The sequence below is a fragment of the Mus musculus genome, chromosome 4 (genome assembly GCF_000001635.26).
Source record: "Mus musculus strain C57BL/6J chromosome 4, GRCm38.p6 C57BL/6J".
In the NCBI taxonomy this organism is placed as follows: domain Eukaryota; kingdom Metazoa; phylum Chordata; class Mammalia; order Rodentia; family Muridae; genus Mus; species Mus musculus.
Genome location: NC_000070.6, coordinates 84,736,639 through 84,749,043, shown reverse-complemented (window position 1 = coordinate 84,749,043; position 12,405 = coordinate 84,736,639). Strand labels below are relative to the sequence as shown.

The window sequence follows — 12,405 nt, the reverse complement described above, 5'->3', positions numbered from 1 at the left end:
CTCCAGCCACCAGTATTACTATGTTCACAGTCTATGAGGACAGCTTTTAATAGATGTCTATGCTAGTGTTCTTAGCTTAATAAACAAAACAAGGTAATGAAATGAGTTCATTGAGGGTATTGATAATATATTTATCTTTATGTCTCCAGTGTCTACAACATAGAAAATACTTAAGAAATACTCATTATATGATTTCAGTGAACACCAGTTCTACCTCATTCTTTTTTCTTTATATCTGTTTTTGAAGCAAAGTTGGAGAAAGAAAAGGTAGACTATAAATAGCTAGAATTTATGAACCCCTCTTTATTTATGTACTATGTACAGCATTTGTGGAGAAGTCAGAAGAAAACTGGGGGAGTTGTTTGCTTATTTCTTTGTTTTTTTCCTCGGGTATTGCTGGCACAGTGGTGGCCAATGCCTTATCCAGTGGGCGATCTTATTGGACCTGAACCATTACTTCGTGTTAGGTACTTTACATCAAGGAGATCACAAATAGTATGCTATCTGTACGAAATCACTACCTCTATTGCGATTTTGCATACGGTGAACTAATGTTCAGAGGAGAGGAAAGATTATAGGAAAACACATATAATACTTGGCAAAACAGGATTATAAACTCAGATTCTCGAGTCTATAGTTTTAAAGTTTTCTATACATTCTATAATATCCAATAAAAGTCATTAAACACACGCCATGCATGATTCTAGACCGCAGAAACAGCACCAAGTAAAACAATGTCCAACCCCTGACATTCCCACTCTTGTGGAAGGGAAGTAAATTCATAGTCTCTATTTCCATACTAAAGTTACTTGAGCACATTGCTAAAATACACGGGCATCTACATTCTTGTGGAATGGAAGCAGATTTATGGTGCAAACTTGGTCCCTATTTAAACACTGAAGTCATTTGAGTACTTCATTGAAATACATGTCACATGCATCACATGAAATACACGTTATCTAAAACTCGGAAATTGGGGGTTGTGAACATAGTGTCAATAAACAAGATGAACAAAATAGCAATTAGAACTTCACGAGGTTGGGGAGAGTCTCCAGCACCATCTGAATGGTTTTCCTTGTCCTGAGGTAAGACGAGAAGCAGAGCAACCCTATAGCCTGACTCACACTTGAATACTGAAGGAAGGAGCAGAGAATAAGAATGATAGCAGCAATCCTTCCTTTTGTGGTAATCTAGACAAAAACGGAGGAAGCAGGAACTAGAGTGTGGGGTGCAGGGTATGGGAGTGAGAGATGCTTGCATCCTGCTCAGCATGTGCTGATGGGTTAATGGGGTGCGTGGAGCGCTTCCAGGTGACTGAGAATTCATCTTAAGAGAAATTCTGAACATCATGTCTATATCCTACTCATATAATAATAATAATAATGGTGATGATAATAATAATAATACCCACCAACAGCAGCTGTCCAGAAGAAGATAGGAAGCAAATAAGCAAATGCGGACAAGGCAGACCACATTTCTTGCTTAGCCCAGGACCCTGTGGGCTGCGAAGGCCATAATAACCAGTGAGCACACTGACATACCAAGGCCCCACTTCTGGGCTTCCGGCTATGGGTGGGCTTGGGAACGAAGAGAGGAAAAGGACAGAAAAGAAAACGGAGATGTGAGATGCAAGACTTCTGTGAAGCCACGTGTGCTCTGGAGCTGCTGTGAGACTGTTCAGTTCCATGGAGTCACAGCTGACACAGCCATGGGAGCTGAAGAAAACTCAGACCCAGTTTGCTCTGCGAGGCTTCACCAGGGAAACATTGGTGGAGCCATTTCTAAGAGGCCAGAAATGAAGGACCAGAGGTATGAAGTATACAGAGGTATGGCGTATAAGAATGCTCGTAGGACACTTTTTTTTATTTTTTCTTTTTCTTTTTCTTTTTCTTTTTTTCTTTTTTTTTTTTTTTTTTTTTTGGAGACGGTTGAACCAGGCCTCACAATGAGGGTTTTTGGTTTTAACTATAATACTGTTTTGGGTTAAATGTTTGGTTTCTTATTTACCCTGGATTATTTCTTATCTAATGATGGGATAATCTTCACCAATTTACTGGTAGCAAGCATTTATTGATAGAATTCTAAAAATTCATTTTATTCAATGTTGATTTATTAAATAGATTTTAAATTATAAAAGTAATATAAACTTACTCTAAAAGACCAAAAATTACACAAATAAATAATTGTAGAGTGTAATAAATAGTTGTAGAGTTGCATTATCTTGCAATCCCCCAACCAATATTTCTCTCATTGCTTTTTATATAGCCTATCAAGACTCTTCTATGTACACACAAATACATATATATGAGAACAATTTTAAAGCTTATACCCAAACAGAAGGAAAGAACTTGACAGTCTCTTCCCTTCACAGTATGCTGTAGTTTACGTACAACAATGGGCCCTGAGGAAAGGCTTCTTAAAATCATGACTAAGGTCAAATTATAATTTAAAATCAGATCTATTTTGTTAGGACATAATCTTAAACAGAAAACAAAAATAATCTTGTATATATATGTATTTTAATTTTAAGTAAAATTTGGATTTTATTTCTACCCATGTGAGTTTCATAAAAGAATTCAGACATAGCTGGAAGTTGGTGATTGATAAATCACATGGTAATTCAATATAGCATCTTTCTTCATTTATTGAATGTTTATGGATTTCTCTTTTCAGTTGCTGTTTTGCCATGCTTAACATTGAAGCCAAAGTTTTTGTCTATATTGGGAGACCACTGAACCCAGTGACTACAGCGAATCTCATTAAAAAAAAAAAATTGAAAATACATCCAGTCTTTATCATTGCTACCAAAGGCTCCAGCTTGAAAAGCCTCTAAGATTCCTGAAATTGAAGCTGGGAATTCCAATATTGCCAAGCCAAGTACTCAACCACCATTGAGCCATAGGATGGCCCCTTTTTAAAATTTAAGACAGAATTTTGCAAAGTTGCTCAGGCTAGCCTTGAACTTGCATCCTCTGGAGGGTAGGGTTTTACAGATCTGTATCACCAGGTCTGGCTTCAAGTTATTTTCTTGTCATCAGTATTCCCGATTTGTCTAACTGTTGATTTGTCAGACAAGCAAAGTGGAATATTTACTAGTAGAGTCGCCAATCAACAGTCTCATTGCTTCTCATCCAACAGCTGAGAAATAAACCTTACATCTCCGACCCTCGTTTCTTGAATTAATGTTATAACCTGCCTTCTCCTAGACTTCCTTTTGTGTAACAGTTGTATGAGTCTCTCTGTAAAGTTCCTCTTTATGTTCTTATTTTATAACTGAATTATTTATCTTTTTCACATTCATCTACATGGTCCTATGCCACTCTCCCTACCCAGCCCATCTTACTCTATGAAATACACTTCTTTTCCTTCAGTTTGTCTTTTGTTTTTTACTTTATTTGGGTGTTATTGTCATTTAAACATAATCTTTTGAATCTTTTATTTGTACCATTAGGGGATTGAACCTGGGCATTGCACATGGTAGGCAAGTACTCTACCCCTGCGCTATGTCCCCAGCCCAACAGTAGCCTGCTACATTGTCATGTTAGTCATGTCCATTCATGTTTTCTGGATCTTAAGTGAGGCCCTTTTCTCATTTTGTGAAGCATTGTAGATTGGCTTACAATGAGAGATCTTCAAAAACAAAAAAAAAATTTTCCCCCATCACCTGTAGGTTTGATCGCAACCTTAGCATTAGAGTGGGTTGTCATTATGTCCACACATTCAAAGATGAGTGTGATAAATGGTGTAAACACTATCGATGCACTGTTCCTCTGGTAACCTGGAGAACATATGTGCCTACTGAACTTGTCTGATTATAAATTACAACTACAGGAACATGGGAAGGGTTTTGTATATAGAAGTCACCAGATGTTTTATAATGATTCTGCTAATGTGAGCCTCAGGATTAGCCTGGAGCCAGTGCTACAGGTCAAGACTGAAGCTCATTGACCAGGTTATGTGGGGAAGTTCGTGCAGCGCCTTCTGGCACAATACATAAACATCCAGATTTATTACTCTCTGTCTCCAGCACTGAATTTGCCCACAGATTTATGAAAGGGAAAACATGAAATTGCGATTTGTAAATATTTGAAGTTTACTTCTGAGATCTAAAAAAAAAAAAAGGCAGAAAGTAGGGGTAGTAATAAATCCGAAATAGAGGTTGGGGAATGCAGTGCGTTTGCAATTATAGGAACATAACTTAAGGAGGAATCACAAACAATAAAATTTAATAATTTCACCCTTGGTTCATAAGCCACTGAGCTCCAGCTGATGTGAATTATTAGTCTAAGGAAATACGTGGAGGTGAAGCGAATGTACACTCAGAAGGGAGACCCTGGCAGGTGGGTACCTAGAGTTAGAACTCCTGTTTCTTTGGACAGGGTGGTTCTCCTCTGCAAACCAGCAAAGATTAAACGCCTTAAAGAGATTTTAGGTTTCTGGCTTTATTTATTTTTATTTAATTTACTTTTCATCATGTGTCTGTGTACAAGTATGTGCACATGAGTACGGGTACCTGCCGATGCCAGAAGAGGGTGCTGGATCCATTGGAGATGAATTACAAATGGTTGTTAGTTGTGTGATATGAGTGCAAGGACCAAAGTCGGGTCCTTTATAAGAGTAGTATAAGCTGCTAACCGCTGATATCTCTCCAGACCTCTGTAAGAGTGTTTGTCAACATCTACAACACACGATATCTTCTCTGTTGTCTCTAGCTGGTGGCATCTGGAAGGCCCCAAAGGTCATGATAACAGTTGCTTCATCCTTTATTTTTCATATCTTGTCCATCTAGAATCTAGTTCCTCCAAGAATCAATTTTTGTAGCCGAAAACCTACAAAAGGTAGAGAGTGTTTCAAATTTGCAGAGCTAATACCAGACTTTATTTAAGAAAGTTGGTTAGATCGGGGGTGTTTATCTGGACCTCAGACCCGGCGAATTGACAAGTTCCACCTTGTCAGTTAGCAACTGTGAAACGTTGGCAAATTATTTAATTTCCGTAGCTTTGATCTTCTCGTTTTAAGACAGGGCTGTTAATACCTTACAGTAGCATAAACCATTTCATGCCACATTCCACACTGACAAGCCGGCTTGGAATCCCCTAAGATTGAGGAAAATACAATCCAATAGGCACAACAATTGCAAGCACTACCCACTCTCCCACAGGACAGAGCTGAATATGCAGCTCAGTGTGTGGACTGTAGGGAAGGGACTGGATTCTTGCCTCAGTGTGTGGACTGTAGGGAAGGGACTGGATTCTTGCCTCGGCTGGATGCTTTGGTGCAGCAAGGACCTAGGTGGACCCAGGAGGTGCTCACTCGTGGGCAGAGATGATTTTTAAATCCTGAGAGGTGGATTTAGTGGACAGTCTAGGAGCAAGCATTTTTGAGATGAAGATTAGCTGAGCAAGAAAGTTAACTGGGAGCTTCTTTGATAAGGGAAAGGCCCAGGGCAAGGAAAGCTTCATCCTTGCTCCTACGGCTGAATACTTGTGTACAACTCAAGGCTCGACATAGCTCCCCTGAGAAATGAGTATGACACCCTATGCTCACCAGTGCAAGATCCAAGTTGCTTTGGCTATAACAGCAAAGCATCTGAGTGTGATCCTTCATAGATGAAAAGCAAGAATAACAAATTGATGCAGGTTTGCATACTGACGTGAAGTCATTTAATAGCCACAATTAATAAATTCACCGTTTTCTCTCTTTGACATAACACAGAGATATTGCTTGTACCAAAAAGCATACAGAAATAGGGCACAGAAATGAATTTAGGTTCACATAGTTAAATGAGCTTGGACAAGGGTCCCAAGTGTACAGTGGAAAAAGGGGTAGTCTCTCCAACCAATAGTGCTTGCATAAGTGCAAATCCACATAGAAAACTATATAATGATCAACCCAAATGGATCAAAGACTCAGACACAAGGTGCCGGAAGAAAGCTCAGTCAGTAAAAAACTTGCCCTGCAAAATGTGGCAGTGCCCGTAATCTGAGCATGGGGGAGGCAGAGGCAGGTGGACACCTGGGCTGACCAGCTCATCCAACTGCATTAGCAATCTCCAGATGAGAGATGCTAACTTAAAAAACAAGGCAGAGAAGGGCTAAGGATGACAGTCAGCACTAACCTTCCTCCCACAAACACACGTACATGCATATTCCTCATAAACACACACAACACAGTCTGATCATAAGACCTAAAGTTACAAAGTTTTAAAAGAAAATGTAAGGAGCTGTCAGTGGCAATGACTCCATGGATGAGATACCAGTGCTACAAGAACAAAACCAAAAAGACACAAGTGGGATTAGATCACCCAAAACACTTCAGCACAACCAGGGAAACACCCAAAAGAGCAGTCAACAACCTACAACAACCTACAGAATGAGAGAAAATATTTGCCAACCAAATATCTGCTAAGGGATTGATACCGAGACATAAATAAGAAACACATAAAAATGCATGACCAAAATAAAATTAAGCTGATTAGAAAGTGAGCAAAGGACTTGAAAAGATTTTTCTCAAACAAAGAAATAGACATAGTCAAGAGGAATATAGTAGAGACGTTCATTATTACTAATCGATGTGCAAATGCCAATCAAAGCCACAGGGGATGTCATTGACCTAGACCTTATTAACAATAGTGACAGAAACTTTAAAATCCGAGGACTAAGAAGATGGCTCAATTGTCTTGTCATGCAAGTATGAGGACCCAAGTCTGGATTCCCAGCATCCACATAGCAAGTCACACATGGTAGCACATACCTGTAGCCCAATGTTTGGATGGAGACCCATGGATCCCTGGTGTTCACTGGCAAGGCAGCGTAGCTAAACTGGTGAGCTCCAGTTCAGAGAGAGAGCTTGACTGAAAAAATAAGATGAGAATGATTGAGGAAGCCATTGGCATTGACCTCTGGCCTCCGTATACATATACGCCCCACCCCTCTATATATGCATACACATAAACATCTACACATACACAAACTCCTCCACACATACATACACACATACAAAAATAAATATGTAAAAATTCCAAAGATTAAGTAGAAGAAAATTTATGATTTTAACTTTAAATTGACATGCATTTTCCCAAAATGACTAAAATATAGTTAAATGATGGCAGGTTATTTTTAAAGGAGAAGAACTGAAATAGAAATAGAAAGAGCTCACCTTGCATAACTGGCTGTGCCTTATATTTAAGCTGAGTGTGTTCTATCTTAATGCTACATTTGTATGTAACTTCAGCCCACTTTAAGGTATTCATCAGGACTCTTTCCTGATTCTCGGAGTCCAGCCTCTCCTCACATCAGCTTGGCCACTGGAGACTTCCCATCTCCCTGCAAGGCTCCTTTTTCTGTCTTTTGGATTCTGTCTTTCCCTTGCCCTTTCATAGGGAAGCAAACGCAAGCACAAGCACGATTAGAAGCAGCTGTTTTTAATTAACCCCTTCAGCTGTGTTCCAGATGTATGACTCAATATGACTAGGGAAGCTGATGGTTTCTAAGGCAGCATACATATTTATGACACACCAATATGTTTAACAAAGTTAACTCATCTTACCCCAGCCCTGCAAGATGAAACCAAAGCTTCTGTACTATTCATAAAAATCCAGTCAGGTGACTCATCAAGTCCAAGTGTCACTGTGATGAGCTGAGCCCTAACAATGGGAATTTAGGATGCCTGTAGGTTTGTCTTCTGAAGATGAGTCACCAGGCACTCCACAAGACAGAAATGAATTTGCCAAGGACCACAGTGGGGCCTGTGGAAAGGGCTACTTTTACATGAGACTTCATTCTGAAGCTGAATGATATCAGATGTTAGGTGGGAGATGTGTGGCTGCAGCCAAAGCACCAATCAAAGTGTCGGGTTGATGGTGGAGCATACCTGCCATTCCAGCTCCTAAGGTCACTGAGGCAGGAGGACCACAGGGTCTCCTAGGTAACACGGAGAGACACACTCATAAATTAAAATAAAGGACTGTGGATGTAGCTCAGTGGTCCTAGGTTCAGTACCTGCTGAAAGGAAAGGACAAGAGGGCCAAAAAGAACAGAGCAGTCCAGCTGTGGAAAGCTGGAGCTGGGGCCAACAAGAATAGAATGCCAAGGAAAGTGAAGTAGTAAAAATGAATACAAGAGGTGGAAAGAAAGTTCAGGGATAAAGATAGATCTCGCCCAGACCTCTCCTCCTCCTCCTCCTCCTCCTCCTCCTCCTCCTCTTTCTCCTTCTCCTCTTCCTCCTCCCTCTTCTTCTTCCTCCTCCCCCCTCCTCTTCTTCTTTGGCCTCCTCTCCCCGGCACTTTTAAAGTATTTCTCTTTCCAGTGTCCAAGAGTGTAGACTGTCAGGTAGAAAGGCCATAAGAAAAGTAGGATCAGATCTGTCCTTCCCTTGAAGCAGAGAGCTCAGTACGCAGCCAGCTATGCACTAGTGGCTGTTTCTTGGTGTGTGTAAATGACTGTTTGGATTACTTCCTAGCATACCTGGCCTGGGCCTGTGAGTTGTTCTTTGTTAATTGATTCTGCAAGCAGTTGTTAAATTGATGTCAAGAGCACAGATTCCCCAGGCAGGCGAGAGGGCTCAGAGGTCAAGGGTGCTTGTGGCTTTTATACTCACACTTTGGTCCCCATCACCCACAACAGAGATTCACGCTCCCTGTAACTCGAGCCTTGAGGATCTGATACCCCTTTCTGGCCTCCACAGTCATCAACCCCCACGCAGATAAAATAAACTTTTTTTTTTAAAGAAAAGGAGTACAAGTATGAATTAGACATACTCTCTGCCTTCAAAGACCTTTTAATCTGGCTAGGACTGGAAAGACATTTCTAAATATAGCACAATGCAAAATAGGTCTCAAATCTTGGGGTGGGTATCAGATGACACAGAAACAAAATCTAAGGGGAGGAGAAGAAGGGGTCAGTTCTTTAAGATAGGTACCCAAGGGTGACCAGTAAAGTGGTGTGTACTTGATACACAAACTTGTCATTTGATTCAGTTTTTGAAATAGGCTCTCACTGTTGGCCCAGACTGACCTGGAACTCACTATCTGCCTTGTCTGGTCTCAAAGCTTCCCAACTGCTGAGGTTATAGGTATGAGTCAAATGTTTCTCCTCTCAGAAAATGGACTAACTAGAAAGTCATTTTAAAACAGTCTCATGGAGAGAAGAAGGTATGATACATACCAAGTTAAACCAAGATCCACATACCAATTCCATGGGCGGCACAAAGGAAGACACAAAAGACAAAGGCAATGAAGGTACAGCATCGGGAGGGGAACTATTGTTGCTGCAGTGTCAGGGTAACTGTGTCAGCCTAGAAGCTTGACTGTGAGATATTAGTAATAATAAATATACAGATGAGGCAGGACAGCTGGACATGGATAGAAGGAGGAGGAGAAGGGGGGAGTGGGGAGGAGGGGGAGGAGGAGGAAGAGGAGGAGGAGGAGGCGGAGGAGGAGGAGGAGGAGAAGGAGAAGGAGGAGGAGAAGGAGAAGGAGAAGGAGAAGGAGAAGGTGAAAGAGAAGGAGAAGGAGAAGGAGAAGGAGAAGGAGGAGAAGGAGAAGGAGGAGAAGGAGAAGGAGAAGGAGAAGGAGAAGGAGAAGGAGAAGGAGAAGGAGGAGAAGGAGAAGGAGAAGGAGGAGAAGGAGAAGGAGAAGGAGAAGGAGAAGGAGAAGGAGAAGGAGAAGGAGAAGGAGAAGGAGAAGGAGAAGGAGAAGGAGATGGAGAAGGAGAAGGAGAAGGAGAAGGAGAAAGAAGTCACCACCACCAGGAACCCTGGGAGGAGGGGGAAATAGCCCATTCCATTCCCCACAGCTAACTTGGGTTCCCTTTGTTTCCTTTGTAAACATTCTATGCTAAACAGCAATTTTATGCAGGTTCTGCTACAAGTGGGAAGGTTAATGTCATCTAGGGCCGTAAGGAGGCTAAGGACAGGTGTTCCTTCTAATTTGTATCACAACGAGATGAATTTGTTGCTGTTGTCTTGTTTTTGTTTCTTGAGAGATCCCACAGAAGCCTGGATTGCCCTCTTAGGTACACAAGTCCATTTGTAAACCCAAGAGGGTGAGCAAGATGAATTGGTTCTCTGGATTCAGGTCAATCTCTGTTGGCAGCTTGGAGATGCCAACAACCTGCAGAGGAGCAGGGTGAACTTTGAGCACTCTTACCTGGTGCCACTCAGTCTACTTGGGAGGTCTCAGCATCTAGCCTAGTTTATGAACCTTGTTCCTGAATTGTAGGGGTGGTCTGTAGCATGGTGGCAGGGGTGAGATAAATGGAGAAGATAGCAGACAGTGACCAGGCCCAATGGGCTCAGCTGATTTCAATTTTGTTTATGGCTTCTTGGCTTTGTGCTTCTACACATTTTCTTTTGAGAAAATCAGAATCCAGACTACATAATATATGGGCAGAAATACAGGTATCCTGCTAAAAAAAATTATGCAAACAGCTAGCCTGCTAAAAAATTCTGAAAAGCTTAGGTCTTTATACTGATCCATTTCTTAGCCAGCAATAATGGAAGTCACTTCAATGAAATTGTCTCAAGCTTTAAAAACAAGAATTTTAACATTTATCTGTCTACTTAACTATCTATTTATCGATCACCTATCTATCTCTATAGATATATATCTATATTTTTGTCTGTCTGTTTATCATCTATCTATCTCTATATCTATTTGTCTTTCTATCACCTATCTCTATATCTATCTAGGGCAGATGTCTGTCTATTGTCTATATCTGTCTATCTGTCTAAATATCATCTATCTTTATATATATCATATATATATATATATATATATATATATATATATATATATATATATATATTTGGTTTTTCAAGACAGGGTTTCTCTGTGTAGCTCTGGCTGTCCTGGAACTCACTTTGTAGACCAGCTGGCCTCAAACTCAGAAATCTGCCTGCCTCTGCCTCCCAAGTGCTAGGATTAAAGGCGTGCACCACCACCACCCGGCTTCTATATCTATTTATAACCTATCATTTATCTTCCTCTATACCTGTCTATCTATCATCTATCTCTATGTCTATCATCTATCTTTCTTTCTATCATCTATCTATCTCTACATCTCTGTATCTCTGTATCTATCCATCTATCTATTTATCTATCTATCTGTCTGTCTGTCTGTCTGTCTATCATCTGTCTCTCTCTTATATATTTGGTTGTGTCTAGCCTTTAATGACTGAGCCACCTCTCCAGGCCTCATTTATCTATCTCTATAAGTATCTATCTATCTATCAATCGATATATCTTCACTTAATCAGTCATCTCCTACAGCCACATGGATGCTGAGGATTGCAGTTAAGTAGGAAGGTTCAGGGCAAATACCTTCTCTTATGAGTTTCTCAGGGGCCCACCTCAAACTTTGAGGGAAAGGCATGGAAATCTTTCTGCAAGATGATGTGATGCAGATATCTGTACTTCTTGGAGAGTAAGGCCCATTGTCTGTGTAAAGCCAGGAGTGGTTTTCCATCAGTCACAGAGCAAGGGGTGTCTCGGCCCAACCACTCATGCTTTCAGATGCAGAGATCCATTTGGGATGCGATGCAAAGGCAGCTGAGCCAAGGTAGAGCCACTACGAAAACTCACATCTGTCTCTTATTCTTGATGTTGTTGCGATATCACAGTCGACCAAATACTTCTAGCAGAAAGTTGTTCAAATAGAAAGTCGTTTCATTAAGGTCCCGTGGTGAAGGGGCTGGCTTGGTTAAACTAGGGTTAATTGTAGATGCCTCTGATTACCACTAGGAAAAGAAATCAATGCAGACTCTCTTAGCTGATTAAACCAAACCTGTGTTTGATTTTATTGTTGTTTACTCCTTCATGGAATTTCTTTCATTCATCCCAGATTCCCAAACCTCAATCTTCTTCTTTTTTTTTTTTAAAATTTTAAATGATCCCATAGATCAAGGACCACTAGGATTAAATGTGAGTAGCTAGAGAGACAGTCACTGTCATTGATAATCAAGAGGCCCTGTCGACATAGCTAAATGTCTAACTAGGAAACTGTCACAACAGTATAAAGCAAGCAGGGAGAAATCCCACTAGGGGAGTAGATCAAATAAAACAGAGGAGTATTTTATCCAAGCCTATTAAAATAGACAATTAAAAACAATACAGTTGTCCCTGCAGGAAAACCACAGTGTATCGACTCACTTACATATGCAGAGCATGGTGTTCCTGTGGTACCTTGCAGACAGGCCCTTCCCAGACTCCTGCAGCACACTTTCAGCATCACTAAGTACAGCCCAGGTCAAATGTTGTACGGGCTAGGGGACCATGCTATGCAATGCCTAGGTTGGGCAGAAAAGTTTTACATAGTTCAAGTGATAATTTTCACAACTATAATACAAACAGGAGATTTCATAGGAGAATAGTCATTGGACAACTATTCCTCTAAAAGATGAAACAAG

The 12,405-nt window shown here is 40.7% G+C and overlaps 1 long non-coding RNA gene across 1 annotated transcript; it reads right to left on the bottom strand.

Annotated features, from left to right (window-relative positions):
- Nucleotides 1-4,426: 4,426 nt before the first annotated feature.
- On the bottom strand, nt 4,427-7,569 carry Gm12415 (predicted gene 12415). Its single transcript, NR_166699.1, has 3 exons — nt 7,159-7,569; nt 6,754-6,853; nt 4,427-4,829 (listed from the first exon to the last, which is right to left on the bottom strand). It is a non-coding gene; the product is annotated as a predicted gene 12415 (long non-coding RNA).
- Nucleotides 7,570-12,405: the final 4,836 nt, after the last annotated feature.